Raw genomic sequence first — 19093 nt, 5'->3', positions numbered from 1 at the left:
ATCAGAAGGAACTGGGTTTTTTAAAGAGATATATCTTTCAAGCTATAAGAGCCAAACAATTATGATTCTTAACTTAAATTTTGCATTAAAAAAAATCTATATCATCAACTCTAGTTTTCTAGGCTTGGAACACCCATATGCCATCTAAAAAAGCTAACAGTCTTGTCCTTCAGTTGCCATTTTTCTTATTTTGTATTAACCATTCGAGGATCTGTCTAACCATCTGCTTCATGACTTGTGTTAACTTCCACAATTCTAGCTGATGTTATGTAAGTTATAGTTATATGGCTACTTTCTGCAGACTTATAGATAAACGTTGGAGTCTGACACCAAAGAGTGTAGGATTGACTGGCTCTGTGAAATTGGCTCTTATCAGTTCCATGCACACCATTATGGTCCTACTTGTTTTCTTCAGTAGGAGGGAGGTGTTTTCTGACCCTCCTCTTAACTCTTCAGGTCAGTAGCACTTCTTTGCTTTTGAACATTTTTCCTTTTGGGGTTAATAAGATTTTAAATGTCTTTCTCGATGAGCAAAGGCAAGAAAGATGCCATCTGCATTTGTATCAGTAGTCAAGTACAGCATAACTTAGAGTGTAATTGCTAAAGTAATTAAGTATCATGTTACCAGGATTGCTGTATTGGTAAAATATGAATTGATAGATTGACTGATTGAATTAGACTTGTTTCTGATGCTCTCTGGCTTCATAGTTCCTTTGAAGCATTCCTTTCTTTAAAAAAGTGTGATAGCTTTATTGAGATATAATTCACGTACGACAGAGTTCACTCATTGAAGTGTACAGTTGTATAGTTAGTATACTCAGAACTTTACAGCCATCACCATGATGAATGCAGAATATTTTCGATATCCCCCCGAAAACCCATATCCGTTAGTCTTCACTCTCTGCCATCCTCCCACCCCCACCCCATTCTTTAACCCCAGCCCATGCAACCACTAATTTACTTCTGCGCTCTCTGTACTTTCTTTTCTGGATATTCCATGTAGATGGAATCATATAATATGTGGTCTTTAGTGACATGCTTCTTTGATTTAGTTTACTGCTTTCCGGATTCATCCATGTTGCTGTAGCATGCATCCATACTTCACTCCTTTTCAATGCCAGATAATACTCCGTTGTGTGGATATACAATTTGTTCATTCCTCTGTTGATGGTCATTTGGGTTGTTCCACTGGCTGTTATGAACAATGCTGTGATAAGCGTTTATGTGCAAGCTTTCACTTGGACACATTCTTTCATTTTTGGGGGGTACATATCTATGAGTAGAATTTCTGGGTCACATGGTAACTCTGTTTTTAACCTATTGAGACAATAGTTAACGTTTTCCAAAGTAGCTGCACCATTCTACATCTCCACAGCCGGTGTACGAGGGTTCCAATTTCTCCACCTCCTCACCAGTGCTTGTTACCATCTGTAATTGATTATAGCCATCCTAGTGGGTATGAAGTGGATCTCATTGTGATTTTAATGTGCATTTCTTTAATGATTAATGATGTTGAACATCTTTTCATGTGTTTTTTGGTTATTTGTATATCTTCTTTGGAGAAATGTCTATTCAAATCCTTTGGCCATTCAAAAAATTAGTACTTTTTTTTACAATATTTTATTTTATTTTTTAACCATTAAAAAATTGAAGTACAGTTAATTTACAATGTTGTGTTAGTTTCAGGTGTACAGCAAAGTGATTCAGCTATATATATATATATGTATGTGTGTGTATATATATATATATACATATATACACTTTTTTGATTGTTTTCCATTATAGGTTATTACAAGATATTGAATATAGTTCCCTCTGTCCCTCTGCTATACAGTAAGTCCCTGTCGTTTATCTATTATTATAGTGTATGTAAGTTAATCCCAAACTCCTCTAAAAAATACATTTATTTTTTTAGAATAGTCTTAGGTTTACAGAAAAAATGAGCAGAAAGTACAGATAATTGACATATAACCTTCCTCTCCCCTTTACACAGTTTCCCTTATTATAAACATTTTGTATTTGTGGTACATTTGTTACAATTGATGAACCAATACGGATATGTTGTTATTAACTAATCTCCGTAGTTTATATTAGGGTTTGGTCTTACTGTACAATTCTGTGGGTTTTGACAAATACATGTGACTATCCACTATTGCGGTATCATATAGAGTAGTTCCACTGCCCTAAAATCTCCTATGCTCCACCTACTCTGCTGTTGTTGGATGAGTATTCTTTAAAAGTCAATTAGATGCAGTGGATTGATGGTTCTATTCTGTTCAACTATATCTTTACTTATTTTCTATCTGCTGGATCTGTCAATTATTGATAAGGAGGTGTTGGAGTCTCCAACTATAATAGTATATTCATCCATTTCTCTTTGCAGTTCTATGAGTTTTTGACTCATATATTTTGATGCCCTGTTGTTAGGTGCATACACATTAAATATTGTTATATTTTCCTAGATAATGGACTCTTTATCATTATGTAATGCCCCTCTCTATCACTGATAATTTCCTTGCTCTGAAGTCTGCTCTGAAATTAATATAGCTACTGCAGCTTTCTTTTATTAGTATTAGCATGGTATATCTTTCTCCATTCCCTTTATTTTAATCTATTTGTGTCTTCATATTCAATGTGAGTTTCTTACGGGCAATGTAAAGTTAAGTCTGTGTCATTTTTTGTTCAATCAGACAACCTCTTTTAATTGGTGTATTTAGATCATACATGTTTATCATGATTATTAGTTTAATATCTGCTGTATTTGTAACTATTTTTTATTTGTTCCCCTTTTTTTTCTTTCTTTCCTTCCCACTTTTTTCTGCCTTTGGTTCTAATTGAGCATTTTGTATGATCTGCTTTCTCTCTCTCTCTCCTTTTTTTTTTTTTTAGCATATCAGTCATACTTCTTTTAAAAATGTTTTTAGTCCACTTTCAAATAACTCTACACCACTTCTCTCTAGAGGTAGGGAGATACTTCACAATTGGAACAAAAACTGTAAACCATCTGGTAATGAGACATTTATGGAGAAAATTACGAAATTTTTCTTAATGACAAGTAAGGACCTATATACGTGGAAGGGTGTATACAATATGTGGAAGAACCAGGGTAATTAACATGGCAGTTCTCCTCAACATAATCTATGAATTCAGTGCAATGCAGGAATGCATAGAAGTACCAAAAGAATTTTCACAGAACTTGACAAATTTGTTCTAAAATTCATTCAGAAGTAGGAGGAGGCTAAGAATTATTGTGATATTTTTTGAATGAGAATAATAAAGGAGGCTTACTTCTCTAGACATCAAGATTTACCCTTAGCTTATAATAATTAAAATAATAGATAATATTTATTGACCATTTATAATCTGCTAGATATTATTCTAATCATTTTCCAAATATTAACTCTCACAATAATTCTATCAGTAATCTTATTTTCCCCACTTCTCCAGTAATAGATGAGGAAACTGAGCAACAGAAATGTAAGTAGTTTGCTTATGATCACACATCTAGTAACTTGTAGAGTTAGGGAATGAATTCAAAAACGTAGCTCTTAACCATCATGCTACACTTCCTCATGTTGTAGTGAAATAGGGACAAACAAATAGACGAGTGGAAGAGACTAGAAAAAAAGTGTGTGTGTGTGTGTACGTATATGGAACTTCACGTAATAAATTATTAGACTGTATATCTTTTGTCAGAATTTGCTCTATTTATTCCATTTAAAAATATTTTTATCTTTAATTAGTAATAACAAATACCTCTTTCAAAAAACGTCTAGAGGTTCCTGCTACTTGGAGACACAGCCATTGAAGATTGCCTTCAAGCACGTATTCCAGAAACAATAACAAATTTACTGAAAGCAAGCATAAGAATATGGGTCTTGACAGGAGATAAACAAGAAACTGCAATTAACATAGGTAATAGACACAAAGAATGTTTTTTTAAAAAAATCTGGTTGTACGTGTATCCTAAATATGCCCTAGAATTAAGAATGTATGGTTGAGTTTCCTTTAAGTAATTGCTTTGTATGTCTTCAGGAAAATGTAGTGCAATGAAATCTTGCCATCATATGGCAGAGAATTTGAACAAACTAAGCAAAGCAAACTCTTATCTTTCCTTCACATTCTTGAAACATAGAATGCAGAATGCCCATGTGAGTAATATGTAATTTCTTGTTGTTTTCCTTTGATGCTTGAAGTTATCTTATGGCATTTCCCCCCCAATGATGTATATACCTATGCTTGAATTATATATGTCTATTCATAAACATTTTGATCATTACTGAGAATATTCAGTTAGTGTTTTTTTCCAGGCTCTGATGTCACTTCCTTGCCTTTATAGTTTTTTTTTTTAAATTTCACTGTTTGATTGTATGTTAGGCTCGAGGTGTGCAGAAAAGGAGTTGAAAAATCAACTTTTAGCTGTGAATGTGTAAATTTTGGTAAGGGATTGACATTACTGTTTTTTCCATGATCATCATGGTAGCCAGCTCTGGGTAGATTAACACATATTATAAAATCACTCTGTATTCATCAGACACCCTTTAAATGATATCTCCACTAATTTGTCTATTCTACATTCATTCACTTAATAAATATTGAACACTTGCTACGTGCCAGGAAATTCTAGGATCTGGGAATGAAATATTCAGTAATAAAGTCTCTGTCCTCATGGAACTTACATCCAAGTAGACAAGACAAAATTAACATGCAAATCACTGTCTGTTGTAATATTATTGCAGCAAGTGCTAAGACTAAAAACAGCAGGGCATAGCCATGGGTAGAGGGGTAATTAGACAGAAAACGTGTTAAGGAGGTGACATTTGAGGCAGAGACCCAGATGGAAAGAAGGAGCAAGCATTGGGAAGGTTCCAGGCAAAAGTATGGTGAACACAATGGCCCCGGTGTCCTATTTGAGGAACAATAACAAGGCCAGCGTGAGTGGAATATGGGGAGCAAAGCAGGGAAAGAGGAGATGAGAGCTTGTCAGCCACAGTAAGAAATGTGTAGAGTTGTGAGCAGGGGAGTGATATGATCTAATTTGTGTTTTAAAAATACCTGCTGGCTGTTGTGTGGAAACTAGACTAAATGGAAGCCGGGAAATCACTTAGGAAGCGTTTGTAGGAGTCTAGACAAAAGACAGTGACTTGTACTAGGATGTGATGGGGAATGTGGGGGAGGGACTCCAGCTGACCCTTGAATGACATGACTTGAACTGCATGGGTCCACTTGTACTTGGATTTTCTTCAGTGGTACATACTGCAGTTCTGCAAGATGCAGAACCACAGATACGGAGGGCCAACTGTAAAGTTATATGTGAATTTTTGACGGTGTGGGGGTCAGTGCCCTTATCCCAGCATTTCTCAAAGGCCAACTGTAAGTTTGGGATACATTTGGTGGGTTGATCTGTCACCCCTCATTGATGTGGGTGCAGTGGGTGCAGATGACTCTTTCAAAGAGTTTTGCTGTGAAGGGAACAGAGATCTAGGGTGGTAGCAGAAGAGAACGTAAAGTTGACAAAGGGTTGGTTATTTCTGAAGGAGCTACTTTACCTCTCTAAACATCAGTTATCTTGTCTGTAAAATGGGATGATAATAGTTTTTACTTCATAGGGTTCTTGTGAGGATGCCTTGAGGTAACCCCCGTGAGGAGCTTAGCTTGGTGCAAAGCACTTAGCAAGTCCTGCAGGAATGTTAGATGTTAACGTGATTAATAGAGACTCGCAAAAGGGGTCCAACCACGATGCTGCCACTCATTTATCCATCTGACAAACATTTGGAAACATACCATGCATATGCTCTCCTTTTTCCAGCTCTTCCACATTTCTGCTTTAATGTGACTTGCTATGTTTCTTGAGAACCACGAACTCAGTGACCACAGTAACTTAGTGCTTGTCTTGTGAAGAGGCTCAGCTGACCCAGCACCATAAAAAAGGACAGTTGCTTTCTCTCCACCTTTCTAAATTACACCTTTGTCAGGCCCACTCCCGGACACTGTTAGTTTTACCTGAGCCTTCACCTGTCTCTTCAGCTTAGTACTGAAACACAATCTAGATGAGACCCAGCAGTTATTGTTAAGAGCAAAATTTTTGTCCTTATCGAATGAGACTTACTTCTGTTACCAGAAGTCTACAATTCACTTGAAGCACCCTTTGCTCAGAATAAATGGATTGGGTTAGCTAATTGCTACATTGAATTGCACCCATTTCAAACAAGTGTTTAGTAACTGTGGTAGATTTGAAAAAAGAAAGGAAACAAACTCTCGATTTCTCAGAGTAGGGCTTGAAAACACTGGGAAGAACCGGCAGGGCTAGAATGAAGGGCAGTACACACACGTAGTGGGAATAGGGCAATGCATACACCTGTAGGGGAAAGGGCAAAACACACACATGGTGGGCATAGGGCAATCATACGTGTGTAGGGGAAAGGGCAACACACGCATGTCGTAGGGGGGAGTCCACAGGGGGCGCTGGCCCGCGGGAGGGGCAGCCAGTGCATCCGTGCCTTTTGCAAATGAGTATCCACCGTTGGCACAGGTTTTTAGTTTTTAAAAGATAATTGTGTTTTGATATAAAATATCCTGATTTATGACAATGTATAAAATGTTGTAAGGGCAAAGCAAGACATGTCTGATGGCTTAGTGCAGCTTGCCATCCCCCGACCCTTTCTGAGTTCTGGGTCCTAGATTGGACTTCACTGTCTTCCCTTAGAGGCTGCTCAGGAAGAGGAGACCAGCTGAAAGACAGAGTCAGTGAACTTTGCCTGGTATAAACTGAAGACTGTGCTGACATATTTGTTTTCTTAGAGGCTTTCTGAGCTCTTGCTTTTTTCCCCAGAAAAGCAATAGCCTTTGGTTAGAGAGCTTTCATGTTACTTTCATGGGTTTCAATGGCTGAGGAATGATTCAAAGAGGAAAAAGATTGAGAGCTGGTTCTGTGAGCTGATATCTTTGAAGAGAAATGCATAGCAGAGTGGTTGAAAAGACAGGCTTCAGAGTTATAAAGACCAGGGTTTGAACCTGAATCTTCTGCCTCTACATTTATCAGTCGGAGCCTTTTCTAACCCCCAGTTTTCTCATTAATAAAATGGAGATAGTCATGATACCTCTGGTTGTTGTGATGATTACGTGAGATGGTGTCTGTGAAGTTCTTTCTAAGATGGTGTATTGGGCAGAGTGAGGGCTTTGTAGATGTTAGCTGCTGCCTTTATGAATATTGTGACAGTTTAGATTACCACCATCTCTCAAGGAGGTAAAGTTGGCTAACATCATGCAGTTAAAAGACTACGCATAGTCTTGACACAGGTTCCAAACAAAATTTGGCTAAGGATTTGGCAGGAGGTTTACTTTCAGGAATCAGTATGTCAGGATTGTTTTTTGTCAACAACAACAAGTGAAAATAAGGACTACTGTCACACATTTCTAAGACCAGTTTCTAATTCTACTACCTTCTGAGAGTTTTCTGAGAACATGATTTGACATGGATCTGCTGCCTCTTGACCTCAGTAGGACATGTATTATTACATTTGGTTTACCAGTGAATTTGTATGTGGTTTGTTCTCTTTTGTGTTAGCTTTGCTTCCTTAGGTTTTAAGAGGCTTATCACACATCTGTTGTAAATCTTCCTTTGCACCCAGTATAAGGCTGGGTACGAGTAGAAGCACTCAGACCTTGCAAGCTGATTTGATTTGCATTCTCGTCGTAATGCATGGAGACTCTTTAGCCTTTGCTTAGAATCAGCCAGGGGAGTCAGCAGTAGCTTCTGGAGAGAGGAAGGCTCCTCACGGGGGCAGCACCAGGACCCTTGATGGGAGGCTGGCTTGCCCTCTGTGTCCGGTTTCTGCCCCTGAGCAGCTGCACAAATACTAACTTTCCAACCTGAGCACTGGGTCAGGAGCTGCCAGCACTCAGGCAGTTAACTTTGCCAGTAACTTATTACAAAATATAAGTGGACACGTGGACATTACAATAAAACATGTCAGGAAGTCATGAGAATTCTTTGAAAAGTTTAGAATCTCTGGTTTTGAAAAAGCATTGCAACAATGCAAAGCCAATATCCACATGCTCCAAACAGAACTTTAATTGAAAGATCATCATATTTTATGGAATAGAACACTGTTTACCTAGGAAGCATCAGATAAACCAATAATTAATTGAAGAAGACCATTTAAAAATGATTCTCTCCTTGTAATTGAACAGACTACATACATAAATAGGCATTTTGAATCACATACATATGAAGCTACTTTTGTTATTTTGTACTACATCTACAAGTTTCAGGAAATTTCAAAGGAAACATTAAAATGATATTGTATAAATTTACATTTAAATTCCAACTTACATGAAATTGATTTGTATGAAATCATTTTAGAAAATTTGTTCCGTAGGAATCATCAGTTATAGATGTACAAAAATGTAATTTTCAAAATTATTTATCAGAAATTTATCACAGAGTTCTTACCGCCTATAAAACTCTCTTAATAGTTCTAGCAATAGTTATATTAGCAGAAAGATCCTGCTCAAAATTAAAAATGATCAAAAATTACAATCTTTCATTTGTCAAGAGTAACATTGCTTTCAATTATATTGCTTGAAAATAAAGTTGCTAAAAGTAAATTTTGATGATCTAATAAATGAATCTGCAGAAAATTAAGGCAGAAGAATCTTATGATCAATCAAGATTTCACATTAATAAAGTATTTCTTGCATTATATAAAATTATGGCACCAAAATATAACTTTTTGCAGTTTGTAAGTTTATGTTGTTATTCACCATTACACCTGTTATGTTTTGTAAGTATAAAGTTTTTTTTTTAATTTTTATTTATTTATTTATGGCTGTGTTGGGTCTTCGTTTCTGTGCGAGGGCTTTCTCTAGTTGCGGCAAGTGGGGGCCACTCTTCATCGTGGTGCGCGGTCCTCTCACTGTCGCGGCCTCTCTTGTTGCGGAGCACAGGCTCCAGACGCGCAGGCTCAGTAATTCTGGCTCACGGGCCCAGTTGCTCCGCGGCACGTGGGATCCTCCCAGACCAGGGCTCGAACCCGTGTCCCCTGCATTGGCAGGCAGACTCTCAACCACTGCGCCACCAGGGAAGCCCTGTAAGTATAAAATATTTTTAAAGAAAACCTTTATATTTTAGTATCTGTGATGGCACTTCCCCCTTCCTTTTTTTTTTTTTTTTTTTTTGTGAACAAGGGGTCCACATTTTCATTTTGCTGAGAAGGAAGCTGGAGAGGATATATTGAAGATTTGTGGGGAGAGGAAAGAGTATGAGATGGCTGTCTGGAGAGTGGGAGGGTGCGTGGACCAGTGGGCAGCGGCTGAATTATATGCATACACACCATCTCCTTAGGACAACCATTAATTCTCAGAGAGGAAAACTGAACCTGTGAGATGGAGGAGAAATACTGTCCTAACTTGCTCAACCTGTGAAGAGCTCGCCTCTTAACAACTGAATCACTACTTCCCATTATTTTCCACAGCTGGGTTAGTTCCTTTCATTTATCCAAGAGCTTTCACATCATGCCCCTTTAACCCTTTGGGAGGAAAAGAAAGTCACCTATCATTGAACTGTCTGTTTGTTAGTGGATGTCTCCTCAGCTTCACACAGCTTAAAATAACTGCTTTTATAAAGGCTCAACCTTTCTGGTAAGGGTAAGGGTTCATCTATCTCAGAGATGGTTTCATTCTTCTAGACACCGATTGTATTTGGGCCCACTTAGGCTAATTCTGTATATGTATTTATTTCTCAGTCTAATTTTAAAAGTGAGAATGACTTAAAATTTTCGAATTGGAAAGTGCTTCCTGAGATGTACAAGAAATGTACACATTTATTTCTTTTGGTCGTACCTTGGATGGTATTAATAGTATACTAGGTATCATACTGTTGATATAGCAGTTTGACAGAGCAGAGCTTGGCTTCCTCAAAAACTTGGAATTATTATAAAGCATAAACTGAAGCTCATGTCATAAAAAGATAATAAAAATAAAAATCCATAGACATTGAAAAGTACAGATTTAGCCATTAGTTATATGCACCTTCCCAATCTTTTCTGTTTAAGTTGCCTTTTAAGATTTAAATGAACCAATTTTTTGATTCCTTTTCCTTCTACAACCCCTCGCTCAGTTTTTGTGATGAGCTACTGGGTTTGAAATAGTCATGAGGCAGAAAGTGTGATAAAGGAAGAATATAAATAGATTTTAAAAATGAGCTCATGCAAGGCATTGAGCCTTCAAATATGTGACATCTTTATTTCTCTCTTTGTAGCATATTCCTGTAAACTGTTATCAGGTCAAATGCTTCGTATTCAAATTGAATGCAAATTCATTAGAGGTAAGTGATTTGTTAAATTATATTTAATATGAATGTAACCAATTTGTTACTTGAGGGTTACCCAGCTCCTTTAAAATCTACATAAGATTGCCTTCAACTCCCACTCAAGTCCATTGGAAAGTCTAGATTTGCCCCAAGATACTTTCCCGAGACTCTGAAAATTCTACTGGTTTTCTGTTCTGTGTCAGCCCTGGTTCCCACTTATTCCTCCCTCTGTATGAGGCTAGTCCTTTATCACCCCCCTGGTGTCATACCAAATCCAGGATTCAGATCCTTCATTTTTAAAATGGAAAGAGGAGAAAAAAAGAATCTGTCTATATAGCAGTCGTTATGAAAAGTTTGAAAAGACAGATGGCATTTACCTTGCAAGAATGAAAGAACTTTGGAATTCAGTATTGAACATCCTTGCCCTTAAAAGTTAAATGGCTAGTTCTGTTAAATATTTTTTACTGTATCATTTTCTTAGACTCATTTTTAAAGACTTTTAAATAGATTTCATTTATTCCTTTTCTGACACTCTTCCTTTTAAAAAATGTAGGTCTGAGTTTCTAACATGATCATTCTTCTCTACGAAAAACTTAAAAAAATATTTCTTACAAGGCAGATCTGCTGGCGATGAATTTCCTCAGTTTTTGTTTGTCTGAGAAAGTTTTTATTTCTCTTTTGGTTTGAAGGTTAATTTCACTGGATACAGAATTCGATGTTGGGGTTTCTTGTTCTTTCAATACTTTAAATATTTTACTTTCTTCTTGACTGCAAGGTTTGTGATGAGAATTCTATCATTTCTTATCTTTATTCCTCTACAGGTAAGGTGGATTTTTTTCCCCGCTCTGGACTCTTGCAAGATTTCCTCTTTGTTTTTGGTTTTATGCAGTCTGAATATGATATGCCTAGGTGTAGATTTCTGGCATTTATCCTGCTTGGTATTTTCTGAACTTTCTGGGTCTATGCTCTTGTGTCTGCAATTAATTTTGGAAGATTCTCAGTCATTAGTACTCAAACTTTTCCTTCTGGTCTCTATTTCTTCTCCTTCTAGTATTCCAATTGCTTATATGTTAGACCTTTTAAATTGTCCCACAGTTCTTGAATATTCTGTTGTGGTTTTTTTTTTTTTTTTTTTTCCTCTCTGAATTTCACTTTGGGAAGTTTCTGCTGCCATATCTTTAAGCTTGTTAATTCTTTCCTCAGCTGTGTCCAGTCTACTGTTGAGCCCATAAAAGACATTCTTCCTGTTAGTGTTTTCACAGTGTTTTTACAGCCCTGTGGGTGTGGTGTTAATGTATGTGGGAGGGGAAGTCTTCTGTAATCTTACGATTAAATCTCAGTCTTTAACTGAAACTGTGCCCCTTGTGTCTTCATAACTGTTTCTTAGTGCTTTCTTTCTCCCCTTAGGTGAGACAGGGAGGCCCGAGGGGGCTGGAGTTGGGTAAATGCCTTTCCCTCCAGGTGGGATAAGGCTCTGGTAAAGTCCTTAACCTCGGAGACTAGGCTTTTGCAGTGGAGAATGCTCTGGGCATATTTCACAATGGTTGCTTTTCCCCTCCTCCTGCTGAGCCATGAGGGGAATTTGTTTAGCTTTTCACCATGAGAACCTCACCGCGAGGTTCTTAGAGGTAAACGCACAGAAGTGTGAGGGCCGCCCGCTAAGGTTGCAGCCCAGGGAGTTTCTCACCTTCCTACTACTCCACACTCAGCCTCCACCAATTCCTCAAAATTACCATTGAAGTGTTCCTACTCGCTTCTGGCTCCAGCTTCTTCTCCAGATAAACAGATTTCAGCTGTAATTCTCTGTGTTCACATGTCTCTCCAGATTTTGGGGTGGCAGTTAGTCCTGTAACCTTAGTTCTCTGACGGATGCAAGCGGAGTTGATGTTCAGTATGTTCAGCTTTTTCTTCTGTAAGAATGGCAGTGACATTCTTACAGAAACCTAGAATCATATAGGTTTATTTCTTACCCTCTACTGAACTTTTATAGTTTTCCTATACACTCATTTAAATGTATTTATCTTAATACGTTAAATCCTCATAAGCCAATGGTATAATTTTTGCTTTAAACAGTTCAGTGTGTTTGAAAGAAATTAAGATAAAAATAGTCTTTTATACTTTACTCATAGATTTACATAACTTTAGATTTTCATGGGGTTTTTTCTGCTTTTTATGTTATATTCTATTTCACTAAGTGTATATTTTTAATCTAAACCATTTTTCCCCAGCTTCTTGATTTTTATGTATCAAATAATCACTTTTTATTAGAACTTTAAGTTTTCTTCTGAGTAAACACTTTTATTACATGTATAGCAGTCATAGTTCTTAACTGGAAGCAAGCGTGTGTGTGTGTATAAAGATTCATTGAGGGCTTCCCTGGTGGCGCAGTGGTTGAGAATCTGCCTGCTAATGCAGGGGACACGGGTTCGAGCCCTGGTCTGGGAGGATCCCACATGCCACGGAGCAGCTGGGCCCGTGAGCCACAACTACTGAGCCTGCGCGTCTGGAGCCTGTGCCCCGCAACGGGAGGGGCCGCGATAGTGAAAGGCCCGCGCACCGCGATGAAGAGTGGTCCCCGCACCGCGATGAAGAGTGGCCCCCGCTTGCCGCAACTAGAGAAAGCCCTCGCACGAACCGAAGACCCAACACAGCCAAAGATAAATAAATAAATAAAGTAGCTATAAAATTAAAAAATATATATATATATATAAAAAAAAAGATTCATTGAGCTGTACGTTTAAGATTTCTGCATTTTACTGTCTGCCTATTATACCTCAATAAAGTATTCAACATAATATAAGAAAAGAAATCTCATCATGTTTAAGGAGTAGTTAATTCATGTCTTACCTCTTCATAGCATATAATAGTGATGGTATCTTTTCTATCATTTTTCTTTATTTCTCAATTTAGTTTGCATGTGTTTGGGGTTGTATATAGATTTTGTACTATTAATAAGTCCTTTTAAAAAAATTAATTCATTTTTGGCTCCGTTGGGTCTTCATTGTTGCACGTGGGCTTTCTCTAGTTGCAGCGAGCGGGGGCTACTCTTCGTTGCAGTGTGTGGGCTTCTCATTGCGGTGGCTTCTCTTACTGCGGAGCATGGGCTCTAGGCGTATGGGCTTCAGTAGTTGTGGTGTGTGGACTTACTAGTTGTGGTGCGTGGGCTCAGTAGTTGTGGCTTGTGGGCTCTAGAGCGCAGGCTCAGTAGTTGTGGCACATGGGCTTAGTTGCTCTGCGGTATGTGGGATCTTCCCGGACCAGGGCTCGAACCCATGTGCCCTGCATTGGCAGGCGGATTCTTAACCACTGCGCCACCAGGGAAGTCCCACTAATAAGGATTTTAAAAGTATAACATAGAGCAGCATCTTCTTATGTTTTATAAAGCCCCTCCATTGTTAAATATTAGATGAAAGCTGAATTATAGTTTTTATTTCTCCAAATTATATACACCAAAGGAAACTGAGACATATGTTCGAATTTGTGTTTACAAAATTTGTGAACATTTTGGTCTCGATTACATAGATAATTAGAATTATCCAGAAGCTAGTCTTAGTGTAGCCTACTTTGGAAGGCTTTATTTCACTTAAATATTGTGGTTTAAATAGTGATCCTGGTACTTTGTCTCTCTAAGCTTTTCTCATGTTTTAAGTTCCTGTAAACTTTAAAGTTATATCATTTTCAAAGTTCGTTATCCCTAAATAATCATTATGAAATTATTGATGTACTTGTTTTACATAATTGAAGCATATAATGCAATTTTCCCGTATAATGTACTGCTGGTTACCAAACTGTATTTTACGTAATTAATTTCAGAAAGTCAGTCACAGAGTCACATTCTAGAATGAACTATGTCAGAACTGGCTTAACTCCTGTTGGTATTGGCAGCAGAAGCAGTGGAAAAGAGAAACAGATAAATAAATTAGGGACGAGAAAAAAAAATTAAACATTAAAACTGACAGTTTTAGCTTCAAGCATTTAGTGTTCCTAAGCAATTGTAAAATTGAAAACAATATGGTAATTAGAAAAGCACCAAGTTTTGGGTTCAGTAATCAATGAAACGTGGGAAAAGTTATTAAAGTAGAGGCAGCCTTCAATTTTGTCAGATTCCATTTGGGGGAAAGAACCATTGCAATCACTTGAGACCATTCACGGAACATTCAGTCAACTGTGTGAAAAGAGTGGAGGTGGAAATGTTTAATATGATGTATACGTTATAGTACACTTAATAGTTCCTACACAGTGTGAAATCCAATTTCACGCTTTTGAATTCCATCTGTTATTAGACCTTCAAATTTATATAAAGGCCTCAGTAATTCAAGGATTATTAAATTACCTTTTAATTCAGGAAACACACAGTTATTGCATTTGAGTAATAAGCAATGAAGGCCTTTTGAGAAAAAGAGGGTTGAGGATTATTTTATTAAATCTTTTGGTGCTTGATACCTGTTGTGCTTTTAAAAATTTTTCCCCAAGTGGCACATTTTGTTAAAATTTCATTTATTAATATGTTAAGGAAAGTAGAGATCTTAAATCTCCTCTATCAATCATTGAATATAAGTGAAAATTATAGTTCAGAAAAATAATTAAATAATAAACCCTTAAATATGATTTACTACTTTATGGCATTCATTTTAGCAAGTCACAGAAATAAAGCAGATACCTCAAAAAATATTTGGTACACTGATCAGGTCCACCAGTCTTTCAATAAATGGTGATAACTGATATTTTTCAGTTTTTTGTTTTTTATTCTACTTGCATTTGATGAAGGAATTTTCTTTACTGTTAATCTATATCACTTAAAATTTTACATGTTTTGGTTGAAATACTCCACTACTTGAATTTTTGACTCTGTCACTGGCGTGGGAGTCATTTCTGTAAAATTTTGAGCTTTCAACAGTTTATGTGAATTTTGAAGGAAAGAAAGGATGGGGTAAAAAAAAATAAGGTACAGGAGGTGACTCCTGCATCTTAAATCGAGTCTCTACAACAATCCTTCTCTCTACAACAGTCCTTCTCTTTTAGACACCTGATACCCAGTTTTACAGAGGTCGACCCCATTATTCTGTTCCCATCTTTTAAAGTTTTTCCAAAATTTCCCCAAACTTCCTCGTCTGCTATTAGCACCCTTCTGTATTTTCCAACTAAGAATTCACTCCTACTTACATACCTTTTCAAAAGCAGCTTTATTGAGATATAATTCACATGGCATAAAATTAATCTGTTTAAGATAATTCAATGGATTTAAATGCATTTACGGATATACGCAACCATCCGCAGAATCAATTTTAGAAACTTTTCATCATCTCTAAAACAAACTGCGTACCCTTTAGCTGTCATCTCTTTGACCCTCCTTCCCCCCGCCCCTAAACAACACTCCCCTACTTTCTGTTTCTATGGATTTGCCTCTTGTGGACTTTTATATTAATCAAGTCATATAACAGGCAGTCTTTTGTGACTGGCTTCTTTAACTTACCGTAATGTTTTCTAGGTTCGTCCATGTTGTACCATGCATTAGTACTTCATCCCTTTTCTTATAGCTAAAGAATACTTCATTGTATGCATATACTGTATTTTGTTTATCCATTCATCAGCTTGTTTCCACTTCTAGGTTAATTATGAATAATGCTGCTTGTACATTAATATACAAATTTTTGTGCAGACATATGTTTTCATTTCTCTTGAGTGTATATACACTAATGAGTGGAATTGCTGGGTCATTCAGTAATTCTACGTTTAATTGTTTGAGGAACTGCTGGACTATTTTCCGAAGTTGCTGCACCATTTTACGTTCTGACCAGCAGTGTATGAGAGTTCTGATTTCTGTACATCCTCACCAACACTTGTTATTATCTGACTTTTTATATATATATATATTTTTTTTTTTTAAATTAATTATTTATTTATTTATTTTTGGCTGTGTTGGGTCTTCGTTTCTGTGCGAGGGCTTCCTCTAGTTGCGGCAAGCAGGGACCACTCTTCATCACGGTGCGCGGGCCTCTCACTATCATGGCCTCTCTTGTTGTGGAGCACAGGCTCCAGACACACAGGCTCAGTAGTTGTGGCTCACGGGCCTAGTTGCTCTGCGGCATGTGGGATCTTCCCAGACCAGGGCTCGAACCTGTGTCCCCTGCATTAGCAGGCAGATTCTCAACCACTGTGCCACCAGGGAAGCCCCTATCTGACTTTTTAACTTTTGTCATGCTAGTGGGTATGAAGTGGTATCTCATTGTGGTTTTGATTGGCATTTACCTGATGACTAATGATCTCAAGCATCTTTTCATGTTATTTATTTACTTTTAAATTTCAATTCTGTGAGATTTTCACAGGGAAGAAGGAGGTAAACATACGCCTTAATCTACCATCTAGACTCAAAAGGTCTTTTCATTTATATTTAAAATGATGAAGTAATTTTCCCCTCTTTGTTTTAGGCAACACAACAAGTGATTAATCAGAACTGCCAAGATCTTGGAGCCTTGTTAGGTAGACAAAATGACCTGGCCCTAATCATTGATGGTAAAACATTGAAGTATGCCCTCCACTTTGAAGTTAAGAAGAGCTTCCTTAATTTGGCCCTCTCATGCAGAGCAGTATTATGTTGTAGGTAAGAATATATTCACTGTTTTTTCCTGCTATATTTAATATTGTTTATGTGAAGAAAATATAGACATGGAAATATAAGTTTTTGTAGAGACAAAGTTCCTTCCTGGGAAAATGTTTGCTCAATCTGAAATGAAAAGTCTGGATTTAATTCATATTGTCAGGCTTAAGATTTATTCAAAAGCAGTTTATAATTTTTCAGTGGTACATTGTTCATCGATGTAATGGCCAAATGAAAGAAATCTTTCAGGTAGAACAAAGGCCCTCAGTTTATTTACAGTGAGGAGCAAATTTAAAAACAATTCCCTGACACCTAGAGGAAAATGAAGTTACGAGTAGGAGTGTAAGCAAAAACATTGTTTTTTTAAAAAAGCAAATCATCTACAACCAAGATGCCTGGAACTGAGAAAATCATGAAACTATGTACAGAATAGTTGTTCCTTGCTCCTCGGTAAAAATAGTAAATGGACCAATCATTAGAGCGTATTAGTGCATTGGACTTGTAAATATTATTACAGGCGTGCCCCTCAATCAGTGCGGTCCACTCTACGCTTCACACACCTCCCTTAAATGTCCTTCTGTGTTCACTGTCATTCAGCATCTACTAAAAATATTCAGCAACTTCTGTTCTTCACTCTGCTTTCCCCTGAGGTGTCTGTAGTTTATTTAGCCTTCAGGATTCTTTGTGACCTAGTCTTCTATCAGTTAGAGCTGACAGACATGATGGAAAGCTGAATTCAAATCCAGCTTAGGCAAAAAGGGAGTTTATTAGCTCACATAGCTGAAAACTCTGCAGGTAGAACTGACCTCAAGAGAAGCAAGCAAACTCATCAATAATCAGTTCACCAAAATGGTTTCTTTTAACCGTTCAGCTTTGATAAACCGGTTTTCATTTTGCATCATAACAGTATTTTAAGGAATTCTCACCTTTTCTCTGCTCTCACTCCCTACCCATGCTGGTGGAAACTGGAGGGGACAATGGAAGGATGTACCAGAGAGGCAGAGAGGGGAAACACAGGGGCTGATTTTGCCACTAAGGGTGGATATTCCAGCAGTTGGCTTGCGTGGGCTGTTGGTGGTTTGTCCTAAATCTGGCTTCACTTGTGGTTTGATGTGGGCTCAAACAGTGTCTCCTGTGTGATTCATCTGGTGCAGGCTTTATCCCCAGGCTGGTTCCCATTTGGCAGTGGCAGACCTGAGCCTCACATCCTCACAGGTTTGTGTCCAGACGAAGATTTGCATACGCTCTCTCCCAGAAATGGGACATCATCTCTCATTGGCTCTGAAAGTAAATACTTGCTGTCAGGAGCCTAAAGTGAGGAGCAAAACAGAGGGATTATTTACATGCTGGTAACAGTGAAAGTGCTGCTGTACCCCTAGGTCTAAAGGGATCAGAGGAGGTTGTGGTCACTGGGACCTGGAAGGAGAGGGCCCTGCAGAGTGGGCTGCCCTGAGAGGAGCAGTGAGCTGTGGCGGACAGACAACCAGCTGGGGAGGACATTGCAGGGAGGAGCAGGGAATGACCAACCTGACCTCACTCTCTTCCCCTTCCAGCTTCTGCAGGGGTCACTCACCAGCCGGCACAACTATGACTCCAGCTCTCAATTATCCAGGCTTAGGTGATCCGGTGCCTTGGTTTCTCCATGTCCTCACACTTAAGTGTCCCCATCAGATGAACAGTAAACAGAAATGCAGGTAAAAGTGAAGTCTGCTGACTGAGCTGTGTGCTGAACTGGTGGAAACAACTGGGTATGGAATTGGCTGGAACTGTTACTTACAAGAGGAGTGGAGGGCGGTAAAAAAGAAGAGCAAGCTGCGTCTCCAGCATCCTTCATGGCTTTAAAATTTTATGATTTAATTGTATTTTTCTACACATTCTGCTAAAATTTCATTAAGAATTTTTAGTCTGTGCTCCTGAAGGATACTTCTTTGTGGTTTTATTTCCTTTAATGTCTTTGACTAGCATTGGTATCTGGACAATTCCAGCTTGATGAAATGAGTTGGGAAGTGTTCCTCTGTCCTCTGTTTTCTAAAACACTTTCTGTAGTATCAGTATTATTTCTTCCTAAGATGTCTGATACATTTCACTGTTGACACAATCTGGACCTAGACTTTCCTTTTGACAGATTTTGATGAATAATTCAATTTCTTCCGCAGATATTTAGATATTTTCTACTTCTTCTT

The 19093-nt window shown here is 37.8% G+C and overlaps 1 protein-coding gene across 3 annotated transcripts in view; it reads left to right on the top strand.

Moving 5' to 3' along the window:
* LOC137752235 (phospholipid-transporting ATPase IB-like) overlaps window positions 1–18809 on the top strand; it is a 74795-nt gene extending 55986 nt beyond the window's left edge. The window contains exons 12-16 of one of the 3 annotated variants that reach the window (XR_011071098.1): window positions 1786–1833; window positions 3777–3915; window positions 10262–10327; window positions 16741–16913; window positions 18464–18809. The gene's annotated coding sequence lies outside the window, so the exon portion shown is untranslated. Of the gene's footprint in view, window positions 1–1785; window positions 1834–3776; window positions 4218–10261; window positions 10328–16740; window positions 16914–18463 lie in introns of those variants that run through there. The other 2 variants (XR_011071099.1, XM_068527000.1) reach the window with 2 other exon arrangements.
* The last annotated feature ends 284 nt before the right edge of the window (window positions 18810–19093 follow it).

This window comes from Eschrichtius robustus, chromosome 18 (genome assembly GCF_028021215.1).
Source record: "Eschrichtius robustus isolate mEscRob2 chromosome 18, mEscRob2.pri, whole genome shotgun sequence".
Lineage (NCBI taxonomy): Eukaryota > Metazoa > Chordata > Mammalia > Artiodactyla > Eschrichtiidae > Eschrichtius > Eschrichtius robustus.
The sequence above is the reverse complement of the archived record's forward strand: the minus strand, read 5'-3'. Positions and strand labels throughout refer to the sequence as shown.